Below are 12,696 nucleotides of genomic sequence, written 5' to 3'. Positions count from 1 at the left end.
CGGCTGATCTCGCGTGAGCAGAGCTCAGCTGGAACCAGACAGCTGGCATTTTGTGTCATTTTGAAATGTCAGCTCTTACGCAGGTAGGCATGGGAAGGAGGAATAACCTTCAAAGGTGTTTGTAGTTGTGGAGGTCAAAAGGATCCCCTTCCTTGGCATTGGTAAGTGGGCAAGAGCAGTGTGTACTGTAATGACAGAGCACCTGAAACTTGCATCAACAGCAAAAGATTTGTTAAAAGGAGTCTTGCTTTTCTTAGCTCTTCACATCATGCTATAATATTGAGCACATCCAGCTTGCCCCTAAGCCCTCCCAGCACATGGAACAAGATGACTGCTGTAGGCTTCACAAGAGCAGGAGGATTAGGTCTGCTCCATAAGCACAGCTGAGGTCCTGGCACTCTGCACATGCTGTTTCTGTTCCCTCTTGTCACAGCTCTGGGGAACTGGTATTTGGTATTAGTCATCTGTAGTGGCTGGAGAAACTTCCCCTTTTTGTCTGCCATCAGTGCCTGTCTCCTGTGGTGTCAGAGTAACAACGTCTTAAGCTGGATTTGGTGGGGAGTTCTCTTCCTTTTTTAAAAAATGTGAGCTAATTTCAGATCTTGTCCGTCCCTGCTTTGGGGATTCTCATCTGGTTCTTTTCTACCTGCGTGTGTCCAGTAGCATGTTGGTCGCTTCTGCTAGACACAAAATAGCACGCTAGAAGTTTTCTGTGAAGAGAACTTGCATTTCTGTGACTGCAGTACTTTTGGAACAGGAAGAATTTTCCCCTGTAAGTGAAGCGGGAGGCAGAGTGCAGGACCTCCTCAGCCAGTGTGTGCATCTGGTGGCTAAGGAGAGAGGAAGAGCCACACTGACAAAGGTATGTTTATACTCTCTGTCTGGGAGTTTCCTCTTTGAGTTAAATTAAATATGATCTCTTTAGAATCTTTAAATTTTTCAGAGTGTGCTACATATAAAAGCAGCTCAGATGTGGCTATACATACTGCACTCACTGGCTTTTCCTGAGGTATCTTTAGAGGATTTGGTTCTCCTGTGTGCAGAAACCCCTGTGTCTGCTTGTGGCACCAGAGTTACTAGTTCAGCCCCTCTGTTCCAGAGCATGTTGCAAGAAAAGGGAGGGAGAATTTCATTTAGTAGACTGGAGAGAAGCAAAATAATGTGCTGGATAAGGTTTCCCCACTTCTTTGAAAGAAAAAAAAACCACACAAGAATTGTTTTCTTTGGTCACTGCTATCGTTTGCATCTTCAGGTCAATACTTCTCTCTCTCTGTCTCTGTCTCTGTCTCTCTGTCTCTCTCTCTCTCTTTTTTTTTTTAATGTGGAGCAGCCAAGCACATGTTTATAGTGTCAGAAAGTGCTGGACTGTAATGTGGAACCAGATACTAAAACCAGTGCCTTCCTCTCCAAGCAGGCACATCAGCAACCCAAGCCAAAAGCACATAAAGGGTAAAGGCAGGTGCCGCGGTGCTGCCTGTTGTGTTTCTGAGCATTTCGTACCTCAGCGCAGGAGCTTGGAAAGCCAGAGAAGCCTAGAGGAGAGGTCAAAAGGAAGCACCAAGCATGTTCTAAGCAAGCACGAAATATTTTGAGGCAGAGCTGGCTAAAATAGTGAGCGAAGCAAGTATTTCAGGAAGACAGGAGTTCGTGTGTGCTTTTGTTTGTGATGACAGCATTGTGAAAACAGTTGACTGTCAGCAAGTTTTCTTAATAGAAAATTCCTCTAGCACTTGTTTAACTCCTCAAGTTATAAGATAGAGTAACGTGTCAGGATCAGCAGAATGCTTTCAGAAGGAAGAAACTTAGCAGATTGTCCTGCTAAAAGAAAGGGACCAGATGCCAGAGAGCAGAAGTGATCAAGCCAGAGGATTTTGGTGAATACCAAAGAGATAGATATGTTGCAAACAAATTAAAGTAAAATTTTGAAATTTTGCTGAGAGAGCCTGTACAAATATCAGAGCAAGTCTCTGCACAGCAGACATGATGTGTCTGATTCAGACTGTGGGATTTGATTATGAGACTTCCAGTCTTGACTGGCAGGACTGTAGCAGACTGTGTTGTAGGTCCAAAGTCTTTCCAGGAAATGGAGGAAAAGACATGCCGAAGGGTAATAGTGAAACTGTGACAAGGACCTTTGTACTTAAAAATAAGCTCCAGAAAGACATTGCAGGTCACAGAGGCATCGGCCACGTGACGAGCCATCAGGCACACCAGAGAATCTACATCCAAACACAGGCGCTCGTTTCTGTCACCCTGCTGGAAAGGAGGACGTATTTGTAGGATAGAATGACAAGGTGTTAAACTCCAACTGAAGCTCAAGAATAGCGAGGTGGCTGTGGAGTTTGTCGTTAATGCTTTACAAATCACGCAATGTATTGTGACCAGAAAAGGGAGGCACTGCTTGAGGAAACTGGAGACTTGACTTCCACAAGTGCAGTAAGTACAGCTTGGTCTCATTACAGGTAAAAGCTGGTGTGGAACTACTTGGAAAATAACTAATTGGCAATAACAGCAAGAGTAGTGATTTAAGGCCTCACACCATCCTCAACTTAGGGGTCTTGGCACAAGTGAAGAAATGTTGATGTGCAGTATTATGGTATATTTATGACACATTTTAAGGAAACACAGGACCTGCTAGTGCAAGGAGGTGCTGATCAGGTCATGGGAAACTCGGAAGAGTCCCCTTGGGCTTCAGCTCGGTCCCTCCCCTTGGCTGAGCCCAAAGGGAACAGGCCCCAGTTTGGGTTGTTTTAATGCTTTAACCCAGCTGGTAGGGACGCTACTGGATGCTCCAGAGGATCCAGGCACACAGCTCTGTCATAGCTTAGAAGCAAATTCATGCATGTGGCCCTCATGAGGCAGAATGAAGTTGGTTTGTTGGTCAGCTGCTGGCTGGGCGCAGAACCCAGCATTAGCCCTAACAGCCAACAGGGTTTTGACGGATGTTGGTGGGGATGCAGAATTTGTGTTTAGAGAAAGGTTTTGCATTGCAAATTGAGGGGAAGCCTGAAGTGTTGAAAACTTTTTGTTGTGGTGAAATGGAAACAAGTATCAATCTGGGCCTGTAGCTGCAGTTATAAACGTGTTAGTGTGCATAGGCAGCTTAGCAAAGCGTGCTACAGCATGCAAAGCGCAGCAGCTTCTCAGGCAGCTTTTTTGCCTGGGTAGACATGTTTTTCAGAAAAGTAACAAAATGCATTTCCACTGCAGAAATTTGGTCATTTTTAATGATATTTTTATAATATTATTAAATAATTATATAAAAATGTAATTAATTATATTTTTATAATTAATATATAATTATATTATATATAGAATGTGTCATAATATAATTATATTATTATCATTAAATAATTAATGATATAAAAATATAATTAATTCTGCCTTTGACTAAGGAAATGCAGTAGCCTGGATTCCTGCCCTTTCCCAGAACTGATTAACTTACAGTATACATAGGTGCTGTGTAGCAGTTCATGAGGTTGCTTTTCTTGAGCCAGTCCACATGCAGCAGGGACTGACCAGTCAGATCTTTCTGAGGGAGCTTTAGTATCACAGCCCCAACCAACAGGGCCTGTGACAGCCCAACGCCTCCAAATTGAATAATTTAAAGAAAAGATTTTGGGGAGAAGGGCTTTAAGAGCTGTTGCAGAGAGGATGGAAATAAGGGGTTCATGCAGTAGTCATGGGCAGGGGGAGTTGCCACAAGTTCATGTTCCAGTTAAGAAAAAAATAACAAAAGCCCTTCTGTGTGCGGGTACGGGACTGGATCATTTAGGCAGCCTGTGAGCTTCCATCAGCCTCGTCTTTCAGGGGCTATGGAAGGAATGATAGAGGTATGTGTGCCCCTGTGACAAGAGGGGTCATCACTGTGGGATTCTTGTGTGTGTGTGTGTTCTTTGCTCCCTTCACTTCGGGTTGGAGTCAGAAACCACGAGCTCTTGCTGAGTGGTTTCTCAGTTCCATTGCTTTTGCAGGTTGCACTCAGTTTACTCACAGCAAGTAAGTTGGGGGTGGCAGGGAGAGGGATGATAAATATGATGCTTCATATAAATCTGATCCATAAAACATCTGTTGTGTTGTTTAAATTGTGCAGTTACCATGCATGGCAGTTAGAGCATGCAGCGCTGACTTTGTAAGAGCTGAGTTACATTCCTACAAAAATTTAATGGGATTAAAATAAAATCTCTATTGAAAAAAATGTTTAGCTAATATAAATGCTTTGTATGAATGGCATGAATCTTAATTTTTCTCATTCCTGTGACTTTTAGATAATAGCATGCGGAGGGAGTGTGATGCAGATTAGAGCAGAAGTTTAAGATAAAAGAATGACATAAACCGTAAGTTCTGTCTGAACGACTGTGAACGCCCTTGACCTCACATAAGCAGCACGGGGCACAGTGAGATGTTTCAGAGAAGTCACATCTTTAGTGAGGAGGTGCAAGAGTGACAAGGAGTTATACAGGTAACCATCACTTCACAACAGTCTCCAGCAAACATAATCTGCCCAAAGCACACAGATACAGCAAGAAGGAAGGGAGAAGGCAAGTGCAGGGACTAGCCAGGATGGTAAAGTCTGATTATTTTGAATTTTTTTTATCTAGAAGTTTTGGTAATGAGTGGGGGAAGAGGGAGCTGCAGCCCTGACACAGACAGGCAGCAATGGTAGTGGCACAGATAAAAATTTGTGTGTGATTTTATCCACTGGCCATTCCTGTCCCAAGCTGGGGCAGGGCTCCAAGGGAGATAGGTTATCTTTGATTAAGCTTATGAAAGTCTAGACAGGAATGTGGCAGTGGTGTAGATATGCATGGAGTGCAGATAAAGGGGCAGAACTGGGAGGAAAGGGCATGAGAACAAGAAGGGTTTTCACTAGAAATAAACAGGACAGGCAATGAGCCAGGAGGTCGCAGCCCCGCAGTGAACAAGACGGGTGACATTGCAGTGCTGGTGTAACTGACTGCTAAAGCCTTCCAATAGTCTCTGCTATCATGCAGTGTGTGTCAGCAATGCGATGCATCTAACAGGTAAATTAACTGACCTACACAGTATACCCTGAAGCTTACAGGGGGCATTTGATAGTTAATTACGTCCCTCATCCCTGAAGGATATAGACACACCAGCAAAACTGGGCAGCATTAAAGCTAGAGGAGCTCTCAGGGACGTAAGCAGAACGCTCAGGCTTTGCTGTCGGTGGGAAACGCAGGGGGTTGTCCAAAGTGGAGGCTGTGCCGCCCTTCCCTTGCTCCCCAGGGTAACCTGGGCCAAAGGGACCTCCGGAAGACAGAAGGCAGCAGGGAGAACTGCCCGGAAAAACTACAGTTCCCAGGTTTTAATGGAAGACAGGGGACAAACTCACTTCCCCTTTGTTGTTCTCTCCCCCATCCCATCTGCTGGCTATTAACTGGTGTAAAAGAAACTCCTAAATATTATGCTGATGATTTCTGTGAGAAAGAGATTGTTGTCTCCTTTCTTTGAGGAGGATGGTGGCCCCATGAGGATTTATTTACAATGTACCTTTCCTTTACATCTATGTAACTAAAAACCAATAAATGGTGGTTCTACCCATCGCCCATCTTCTATGTGTCGTACAAATGTTGAGGCCTTCTTGTGAGCTACCACTCACTGCCTTCTAAACATACTGGTTTATTCATTAATTTGCAATTTCAATGCATGCATTAAATATACTTCCAAGAATACCCATAAAAGTAAGTCATAAAATAGAGCTCCTTAGCTACTCAAGCCACTGTCAAATTAGGCACTAGTTGTTGGCAATAAACTTCCTTAAATTGAAGTTTAGCTGTCATAGTAATGATTAAGAACTCAATAAATTTCAGGCACTTCACACATTTCCTGCTAGTTCTAGCACAATCATAAAAAATTAACAACGTAGAGCATTGTCATCATCTGAGCTGAAAAATGGGAGATAGACCTGGACATAACCCTTTCAACAGTGTTCAGTTGTACTCGAGCTACATGTTCCACGTTGGTTTTAAAAGCGCGAAATCAAGTAGTACCTGCTCTATGTTTTCTAAGGCTTATGTGTGCAAAGTGGGGCTTTTAAGATGCTTCCTGTAAATATATTGTTCTTTTCTTTCCTCATGTTGATGTAGCAGCTGTACTTTGAATCTAGCCAATCCTGACTTACCTGCAGCATAGTCCCTGCACCAGAAACCCAGGCGTGAAAGGAAAAAGATGCACAATACAAGCAGATTCCCACACGAGTATTTTTAATAAAGTCTATGTCTAGGTTAGTAATAGCACAAAATGGAGACAGATATAGATAGATAAATCAAAAGACAAATGTAGGCTCGGTAATGATCAGCCGTGTATTTTTGATTAATTTGCCTTCATTTAGGCTGTCACAGTTCTTACCATGGCAAGTGCTAAAGACTGTCCCTAAATTGCATCAGAAATCTATGAGACAGAAAGCCTTTGGAGTTTTATTTCCTTCTTTTCAGTCAACTCAAACCAGCACTTCATTAGGTCAGTTAATTATCTCCTCCTAGAGATACCTGGTAGAACGCATGGGGTGAGAGACTGATGTGTCTCAACGCGCAATAAACCTCATACTCACTTTGGCATCGCAGAAGTCCCTACCTTGACTTGCACCTGCTGACAAAATGATGCACTTGATACAGTAAACCTCAAATGCACACTGAACACCTGAACCGAGGTTGTATAGGTAATGTATTTTCAAACCTTTTAAATATAAGAAGTCCTTTATATGTAATTGAGTGTGCTGTCAAATGATTATATTATACATATACATAAACAATCTGGAGAAGCCAGATGTTTTACTTTGTTGCTTTATGTTACTCATCTTTTAAAATAGAGTATTTGGAGACTTGCTCTTTCTCTATGTTAGACTATTGTCAATAGCTGGTTCAAAAAGGTAAGAGAATTAAGGGGTTTAAGTTCTTAATATTTCTACTCTCTTCCTATAGTGTTTTTTCTTTTAAGACACAGAAAATGGTTTTGATCTGTATTTAAGCTCAACCACCTTGTATTCTTTAAAGGCAAGATTCTCCTATAAACGCTCATCCTTTTAGACAATTTATAAAAATGTTACCTAATTATAATTTTTTTTTGTGATCCAGGAGAGTTTAGGCACCATCCTCTGCCATAAAGCAATGACCAACTTAGGCAGCTTGAAGAGTTAAAAAATGATAACAATGGAAACATAAATGAAGGATATATGAAAATCTCTGTGAGAACCAAACTCTGCTAAAACCTTTTTTAAAGGCAGGTATGCATTTGAGTTTAAAACAAGACAGTGGTCAAATAAATATCCTTTAATAAAGAAAAAAGGAATCATGTTTAAGCACCAAAACTGTGAGTATGATATTACATTGCATGTACAAGAAGGTGAGTTCAGTACTTTGTGTACAGGTTTAACTTGAGTCATGATAGTAAAAAACACAAAATACACAGCAATAAACTTGCATTGCAGAACAGCTGAACTAAAGAAAAAATGAGCAAAAGGCAAACAGTTAAAACTTTTTAGTTTTAGGTATTGCTAGAAATGTTTGCTTAGTTTTTTTTTTTTTTACTTTTTTTTTAAACACACTTTTTGCTTAATACTTTAGAACACTGAGCAATATTAGGTATAGTAAATTTGCAGAGTCATTTGCAATAAAATATGCAGGTCCTTTGACTGTAATGATGTGACAGAACTTTCTTAAAGCCAAGCACAATGTGCTAGTGTTTGATTCTACCTATAGTATTGCACAAGGCTAGTGAATGGCAAGTCTGTTTTCCTGTGATTATTTCTCATTTATTCCAACCAGTTTTTAAAAGAAAAGAAGTTAGTTTCATTAACCCTCCCTGGTTTCATTCAGGCAAGACAATCTGCAACCTGTCTCTATTTCTCGAGCTTTCATCTTATAATGAAGTTATTTATAAATACGTAAAATGAAATCCAAAACACAGGCAGCAACCACACTAAGGTGCTGGGGGATGCTAAGCGAGTGTCGCTAGTTCCAACACCTATTGCCCAATGTTCCCCAATTCAGAAATCAAATTCCTATAGGAATCTTGATCAAGCTGGTCTAAGGCAAATGAGTTACTGAATGGATGAATGTCTCTTGAATAGGTCTCTGCCCTGTTAGACTATTACTCATCAAATCATCATTACTCAGCTATCATCATATACTTTTTTTTTTTTTTTTTTTCAAATGGACACACTACTGGTTAGTAGCCTTAGATAACAGCTTTTAATAATAGTCTACATTGATATTACACTCAGCAGAGTAAAATTCCTTGCTTGGTCATCTTCCATATTAGAGGTACATGAGAGTATTCACATTTGCGAATGGAAAGAAGACCTTTTCTGTGAAGTTGTGAAGCGCTGGGCCGCAGAAGAGTCGCGACCTGAATCCCAAAGCAAACGTGGAAATGTCAGGTTGCAGACGCGCCGCAGGAGAGCTGGGAGTTCTGGAGTGAGAGTCAAACTGAACGGGAAGTGCAAAGAAACGTATGTACAGCAGCCCCTCCCCAGAAGGTACTGGCATGCCCACCCCCCCTCACCCCTCCTAAAAATTCTAATTTTAAGTACATGTATTAGGCAGCAATTAAATATAAATCCATTTTGTAGGAAAAAATTAAATTACAGTATATTTATAGATTAAAAACAGCCACCGCTGTATTTTTTACAGCATTGATAGCAATATGTCAATGTGCTTACAACACCAAAGAGCAATTTGCAATCAAGTTTAGATTGTGCTACTGTGTCACCTCCAGTAGCAGTCGAATTATTCAACACACTCTCCCAGTAAGGTGCTTCTATTTACTCCTTTTCTTTGCAATAATCTTGACTCGCTCTTAACATTATTTCTCTAGCACTAACCATAACAATATATTGGTCATGCTTATGGAATCATTACCAGAACTCAATACAGGTAACATAATTACATAAGCATCACAATGAAAATAATATCTGCTTACACGTGTGAGTAACCTCACGTTACAAATTACACTCTTGAAATTCAGTGCAACAAATGGAATGAAGGGTACGTTAACAATAGTTTCTGCTTCCTCGTCTCATGACGTTGTATCTTCAGTAATACTCCTGTTATTACTTTAATAATAGACTTTACAGAATACAGGGCTCAGAGCCACAATGTCTCTTTACAAAAAACACAGTGAAGTATGTTGAATTCTACCCCAATGCAGCCACAGGAGAACACAACGTATGATCAGACTACTTTATTTTTACAGATACCTGGTGTAGGATGCAGACTTTTTTTTTTTTTTTTAAACCTTGAAAGGGATGCTTAAGAAAAATAATGCTTTCATCTACCCTAAAAAGGCAGCTCTACTAAAACATGAAAACATAGCAAGAAAATGAACAAAATAAGAATAATACGATTTTTTTTTAAAGGAGCTGAAGCCTCTATTTAAAGGAGAGATTGAAGATTCACGTAGATGAAATTGCTATTTCTGATTAAAAAGCCAGTGATGTTTACCTTACATTTTGGTTATTTTGGTATAAATTCCAATTTTAATTTCCTGTTCCCACTCAAAGATCTTTCAGGGCTCACCTACGCATTTGTAGAAGAAACGTTACTTATTCTATCTCTGGATCTGTTATACTAAACTAAAATGGTTTTGGTTTGAACAAAGAAAGCAAGTTGCTAGACATAAACAGATCCCAAAAGCTGGTAAGTTGCTGAAGATAAATGACTAGCAATAAACTAATCCAGCCACAAAACTGAAATTCAACCATTAAGGGCAAATACCAGAAATCTATGGCAAGGACTTTTCCACGGAGTCTCTTATGTATATTTAAAAATAAGTGCCTTTTTTGTAATGATGCTTGCCATGTTTTCTCAAGCACCCAGATATGTATCAGAGCTTTTCTCAGCTACACGGGTGCCAAGCTCAATGCAGGATTGTCATCATTTTAGATCCTTGTGAATACACTTGGACTTTTTACACAGTTGCTCCAGCCTCCCCACGACAAATTTTTGCATTACCAAGAAGGATGAGGACAGTTCTAGGCATTAGTCTATATACTACATATGCACAATTATTATACCCAAGTGGAGTAGCATGTGAAATTGTGACATCTAGTGACTCATGGAGGACTAAAATCTGGGACTTTTTTTTAGTGTTCGGTGGGAAAAAAAACAATGTATTTTCTCCACTGAAGATAGCAAACAGAACTGATATAAACCACTGTGCTCAGCATGACTTATTTTTGGGTGCACATGAAATACATGTTCCTATGAGAAATCCATTACTAGAAACTAAACTATTACAGGATTCTAAGCATTTTGCTAGGTATAAAACATACCAAGAACTTTTTTTTTTTATCATGCACACATTTTCAAGGCAAAGTTGACAGCCCCCGTGACGACTAACTCTCAGAATCCTGCAGTTCCCTTGAGCATGGAGCTACTAGGAGCTAGCACAACACCGTGATAAACTGTGGACGCAAACACTGTGCAAGAGGACTGCTACACCTACATGTTAAATCATCCCACTTTCCCTTGACTCGGAATTCTGCCAGTGTCCCCTACACATATGGTCAGGAATCAAAAGACAGCCTAGGAAACAGGAGAGAATGGACACAGAAGTTGCCAAATCACACCATTAATTCAGCACTAAGTTGCCCACGAACTGTATCATGTGAATTACCAACTGAAAGCACAAATCTGCTTTGTGTTATGGCCAAAATTTCATTCAGCTGTAAAGAGTGGCGTGACTGGAAATACAAACAGCCACAGAGCGGAAATACCACTGCCTTCAGTGCAGGCTTTGTCAAACGAGTATGAACATTTTGTATGTTACTGCCCAGCTAGAGACAGACAACTTACAACCACACCATGCAACTCCAGCTGCATAGAAGCAGGCTAAAGGAGGAGGGGGGCAGTCCTATAAATTTTCAGGTCTTTGGAAAGCCTGGGAACACTCAAGTGTTTCAGAGAGCCGGTCTTCTGAGGAGGGAACAACAGAGACCTGACAAGTCATACAGCAGAACCGACCCAACTCTGAAATAATGCTGCTCACAGGTGTTTTGAACCAGAGTGCTCACTAACTTCAAAAATAAGGCCACAAGGTTAAGAGGATGCCTGTCACTAGCAGGGGCAAAGTGACATCCTTTTGAGATGTTTGACAGAACTTTCGTTTCAGGACAGCCACAGCAAAACAGCTGAAAGGTCCAAGATCTGAGGTTCTTTCAGGTTATATAACCTATTGCTAAGGTAAGTACTCCTGTTCCTGTTTAAAAAAAGTACATGGCAAGACATGAAATCTCCTGTTATTAACACAGTACATGTTCCATTATATGACAGCAGCAATACATAACTCCACTTTACAACAGCAACAAAAAAATCCACATAGCAATTTGTCTTTCACAACAGGAACAGTGAATGGAACATAACCTCTAAAGGAAAAGGATGGTATTTTTCTCAAATACAGTGTATGCCATGCTAGTAAAAGTAAAATGCTACCAAAAAATTAATTTTCTTAGAACTGTTAATAGAGGGTGACTTTCTAGATGGAACATGACTACTTTTATCTCTGTACTGACATAACTCTTAGAATTGTAATATTGTAAGAGTAGCTGCCTGCAGCTGTTAGAAATAACCTTAAATTTCATGACTAAGTATATACTGCAGAGGAAGGTGCAACTCTCCTTAAAAAAAAAAAAAAAAAAGAGAGAGAGAGAGAGAGAGAGAGAGAGAGAGAGAGAGAGAGAAGATCAAAAGTGACCTTGTTTTTCAGCCAACAGGCTTTTGGGTATGAAAAAGAAATATTTTTGTGGTCACTAAAGGGAATAATAAAAACCAACAAGAGAAACATAATTTTCACAACTGAAATATCAGTATGTTTAAGTGCTTTGATCTTTTCTAAAGAAGGCTACTTAGAGTAATCAAACAAAAGCCATTTCTAACCAAGAGAGAAAAATAATTTTAAGTATGAAATTACAAAATATTGCTTCTTGTAACAAATGATTAAAGTATAATTAACTTGGTTCAGCATAGCTAAGTATTATTTTAAAAAGCATGAAAATGTCTACTTTAAAAAAGTGTAAGACTGCATCTGTCCTTTCAAAAGGAGCTGCAGTGTGCCTTGCAAAATGTACCATGCTGGAAACAGCACACTCTTGAATACATCCTGAATTCAACTCTTAATTCTCCTTATGCTGTAGTGACCTGTTAGTTTTCATACTGACATACACTTCTTCACACTAAGAAGAAAAAACATTGCAGTTGCACAATACTGAATTTCAGCTACTGTAGTGCAACTATCCTGGTAAATAAGCAGTTCTGCTCTTTTCTGCAATCTCACACTGCTACGTAGCAAGCTTTGCTGCAAGGAGCTAGTCAGTCAGTTTTCAAGCAGATGGTATATTCAGTGCAGTGAAGGGGAGGCTTTATGGCTGTTTTCATGTTTTAACTGAACCCCAAAATTACTCTAACAACAAATTTTCTCCCCGCTCCAAAAGCCCTTCCTGCTTAACTGGCCACACATTCGTTACTCACACAAATATTAAAAGTGCTTAAGAACTGGGTGAGCATCCCAAACATCTTCCACTCTTGTTCACGAAACAATGCACATCTAAACAACTTAGCTTGCTGTCCAACCCAGAATTTTTGGAACAAATTAAAGAAAAGTGACCTGAAAATTAACTTTTCAGGCTGCTGTTTTTCCCCCCCACATACTGAATCATTTGCCAAAGAAAGTCTTATT

Source organism: Nothoprocta perdicaria, unplaced genomic scaffold, assembly GCF_003342845.1.
Source record: "Nothoprocta perdicaria isolate Ctin4 unplaced genomic scaffold, notPer1 scaffold_1, whole genome shotgun sequence".
Classification (NCBI taxonomy): Eukaryota; Metazoa; Chordata; class Aves; order Tinamiformes; family Tinamidae; genus Nothoprocta; species Nothoprocta perdicaria.
The sequence above is the reverse complement of the archived record's forward strand: the minus strand, read 5'-3'. Positions refer to the sequence as shown.